This window comes from Penaeus chinensis, chromosome 17 (assembly GCF_019202785.1).
Source record: "Penaeus chinensis breed Huanghai No. 1 chromosome 17, ASM1920278v2, whole genome shotgun sequence".
In the NCBI taxonomy this organism is placed as follows: domain Eukaryota; kingdom Metazoa; phylum Arthropoda; class Malacostraca; order Decapoda; family Penaeidae; genus Penaeus; species Penaeus chinensis.
The window spans coordinates 4,153,670-4,158,066 of record NC_061835.1 but is presented as its reverse complement, the minus strand read 5'-3'; positions in this window follow the sequence as shown (position 1 = coordinate 4,158,066).

The window sequence follows — 4,397 nt, the reverse complement described above, 5'->3', positions numbered from 1 at the left end:
GGAAAGTGGTCTAGAACTGACCAATGAATTCTAAATGAAGAGAAGGGGAGTATAGAGAGAGGTCAATGCATGTAAAAGATTGCGTGCGTGTATCAAAGTGTGAATTTAGAATCATAAGGTCAGCTGTGGAGAGGAAGCGCTCTAGAGCTTGGCCACGGGAGTTGATAATAGAATCACCCCAAAGAGTGTGGTGGCAGTTAAAATCACCTACTATGAGGAAAGGTGGTTGAAGTTGGGAAATTAGATTTTCAAAAGCAACAAAGTCAATGGGATGGGAAGGGGAGAAGTAGACTGAAATCACTGTGATCCTGCGGCGAAGAAAGATACGTATAAATGTGCAAGGGACAGTGGTTTGAAAGGGAGGTATGACATAAGGTGTTTTCTGATTGGTAAGTATAGACGAGACATAAAGGGAGTGTAGGGAAGAGACAAAATGGTAATTGGGGATTGGTATAGGAGGATGTGTAAGAAAAGGCTCTTGAAGACATAATGGAGGGGTTACTTTTGTTGAGTTATGAGTGGTAACGGTTGCAGAACGTGTTGAAGAATCTGAAGGGGAAGAAGCTAGAGGGTGGGGTAAGGAATGAGAGGGGTGAGGTGGTGTTGTATTAGGAGGGGTATTAGGAGGTGGAGGATCTGGGGAAGGGGATAGTTGTGATATAAGGGATTCACGTGTGTATCCAGGAGGGAGTGGAAGGGATAGAGAGAATGGCGGGAGGGTTAATGGGTTAATGGAGACAGGGTGTAGGGGAGATACGAGTAGGAGGAGGATGGATATCGGCAGTCACTTTGAGTGTGGAGGGAGCGGGAGTTGTGGAATTTTAAGGTGGATGAGGGGTTTCAGCATCAGTTTGGGACTCGAGTATATAGTTTCGAATATCTTCAAAAGTTTCTGTAATGGAGTTGGTTAGGGAGTTTTGTGAGACAAAGATTTTCTTGAGGGGGGAGAGGAGAGAAGACTGGTGTCTGAAGAGTAGGGGCAAAGGAAGATGGAGGTGATTGTGTGGTAGGGGAAGAGGGGGAGGAACGTTTAGTCTTTATGCTGTGGGTTGTGCGGGGAAGGAGAGGGGAAATTGTTGTGGCTGTAGTAGAGATTGGAGTGTCTGGATTTAGAATGGTAAAAGAATTTGACTGGGGTAGGTAGGAGGTAGAAGTGGGGAAGTTAGATGGAGGAGGGATAGGTTTAGGGGAGGGTGTAGGAGCTTGGGAGGTAGGGGGAGTGGCAGAGTGAGCGACATTATTGGAGTAGGGAGTAAGAGAAAAACCTCGTCGACGTACCTCCTGTCTGGCTTCACGTAGAGTGAGTCCAAGTCTGAATTTGAGAGTTGCTACCTCAGACTCAAATGTGTAGGTGGGTAAAATACATTATGGGGGCCGCCACAGTTTGCACATGTGCGTGATTGTGCAGAGCAGTTTGATCGAGTATGACCAGGTTGGGCACATAGCGGGCATCTGGCTGTGGAACGGCATTGTTTGACAGGATGTCCTAAAAGCCAACAATTTTGGCACTGACAAGGAGGTTATGGTCGGACAGGAAGGGATTCTTCACCAATGTAAGCATTAAAGGGAAGGTCATGGAAAGTAATTTTGGCAATGTTAGTGGGGTTCTTACGATGACCTCTGGGAGGAATGGAGTAGCACTGTACTGATACCGCATCATAGTCCGTGAGACAGGCGAGTAAGTCTTCTCCACAACCTGACCAATTTTTGTTATAGATAGGGCAATTTGCTGGGGAGATAGAAACAGTTCCGGTGCAAGTATTGAGGGTTGGACGGGGTTTTGCAGGGATGGGGTTACCATATAGATCAGTTAGATTTGATAATATTATAGCTTGGTTTTCAGATATTACTGTGACGAAACGGGAACGGTCGGGTCGGCTACGGAAAGAGACTTTGCCTACTTGTTTTTGGAGACACCGCTGGAAGAGAAGGGTGTTGTCAGAGTAGGGAGCTGTGGGAGGGATCACGAAATATCGGTCCCATTTGGCTGGGCTTAATAAAGTAAAGATTTTTGTAGAGATGTGGGTAGTAGAAGCACGGTGGTGTGTGAAAGAGGAAGTAGTGTTGAGGGAGGTAGTTATGGAGATATGGACAATAAGGCTGTAAAGTAGTAATAATGGAAGGTAGGGTAGTTGATGAAGAAGGTTGTGGGGGTTAATGGTTAATGGTTAAAAGCAAAATAAATGTGCTAGACATCTAAGGTCATGTAGCACTATAGTAAATGGTAGTGAAGGGTGGTTGAGTTAGTGATTAGTTGTCAAAGTTGGGCAAAGGAATTGACGAGTAAATGGGTTAAGGTTGGGTAAGGTAATGTATAGGGGTTAGATCAAGTGAAGGATGTATATGCATTTGAGGAATGAAAACAGGTTGTCAAAACAGAAAGTGTGAGAAGTTGTGGGAGGGATCACGAAAATCGGTCCCATTTGGCTGGGCTAAATAGATTTAAGAATTTTGTAGAGATGGGGGTAGAAGGACGGGGGTATGTGGAAGAGGGAGTAGTGTTGAGGGAGGTAGTGTTATGGGGAGGTGGACAATAAGGTTGTAAGGTAGTAATAAGGGAGGATGGGGTAGTTGATGAAGAAGGTTGTGGGGGTATAGTTGTTGAAGTTGAGCATGTTGGGAGTAGAAATGTCTCCTGGGGTGTTGATTAGGGTGGATACTGTACTAGTCGGCATTGAGGGGGTATTAGTTGTAGTGTTCAGAGCCGTGGTCAAAGGAGAGCCTGGGGTCTGGGAATCGGGCGAGTTTGAATTGGTGGAGCTATTTGATGAAGAGGCAATTGCCTCTAATAATGGTACGGTTAATGGTTAATGGTTAATGGTTAATGGTTAATGGTTATTCATTGTTGGCCATGATAAGCCTGGAGTATGTTGGGGAGAGAAATGGTCCACCCCTCAGGGTCGCTTGAGGGGTAAGGGCTTGACAACTAAAGCAGGGGAATACCGTGCCCATGGCTCCCTCAGGCCGTTCAGGACTGGCACAAAGTCAGCCTTTCATCCTTTCAGCACGGCTCTCACACCTTAGGAAGTGGATAGTAGAAGGGGTTGGTGAAGGAACAGAAACGAAAAAGAAGGAGGGAAAAAAAAAGACCATGCAAAATTTGTTGAGTCGAGGGCTGAGTCCCAAGGTTGGGGAGTTCCCCAGCATTGGGTCCCAGTCTCCGCCTCCTAAGCCCCCCCACGACAACAACGGGCAAGGGTTGTGGGGGTAGAGGTGTTGAAGTTGAGCATGTTAGGAGAGTAGAAATGTCTCCTGGGGGTTGAATGTTGACTAGGATGGATACTGTACTAGTAGGTATTGAGGAGGGGGTAGTAGTTGTAATGTTTGGAGCCGTATTCAAAGGAGAGCCTGGGGTCCGGGAATCGGGAGAGTCTGAATTAGTGGGGCTATGTGATGAAGGGGCAAGCCTCATTGCCCCTAATAATATTATAACATCATTGTTGGCTATGGTAAGCCATGGCCAACAATGAAACACCCCCCCCCATGACAACAACGGGATGGGGGGGGGGGGGGGGGACGTGACATGAGAAAAGAGTGCGTAAGGCAGGAGTGGCCATTTCACAAGCGGGCAAGAGCCGTCACCCAGCGTCTTTTCTGATGAAGTTGAGGTGACCAAGAGATTGATAGTTTTACAGCTAGTAATTCAATGGTGATTCGTGGCTGGAACGGGGTTGGAGAAGATAAGGAAAAGAAAAGGAGAAGAAAAAAATACAAAATTGATTGAGCCAAGATCTTCAGCATTAAGCATCACTCCTCACGTCTCGTAAGACCCAATAACAAAGGGCATGGGATGAAGGTGGATAAAAGTAGTGGTGATCCCCAGTCTTGGATTCTCCATCTCCTATGCCCTCCACGATACAACAGGCATATAATTCTTGAAGATGGTAATTCAATTCATTTTTGGAATGGTTAATGGTTAAAAATAAAATAAAGGTGCTAGACATCTAAGGTCATATGGCACTAAAGGAAGGTATTAAAACGAATAGTGTGGGGGGGGGGGGGGGGGGTGAGTTAATAATTACTTGCTATACGTCAACATTTGTAGCGTGGCATTAGAAAGGGTAAAAATGGGTAACAGAGAGAATGAGTAAATGGGTTAAGGTAGGATTAAGCAAGGAGGGATTAGATCAAGTGAAGGATATGTATACGTCCGAGGGATGAGAGCATAAAGTGTGGAATTCCGTAAGGATGTCTGACAGGTTGGGAGGTCGGTGAAAGGAGGATGAGTGACGGAGAGCAGAGGTACGGGCTGCAGCTAAGTGTGGATAGGACAACAGAATGTGTGGAATTGAGAGAGGGACATTACATAGGGAACATAGGAGCGGATCAGGACGTGACAAGATGCACGAGTGTGTAAGGCGAGTGTGGCCAATACGCATCCAATTTAACTATGTAGT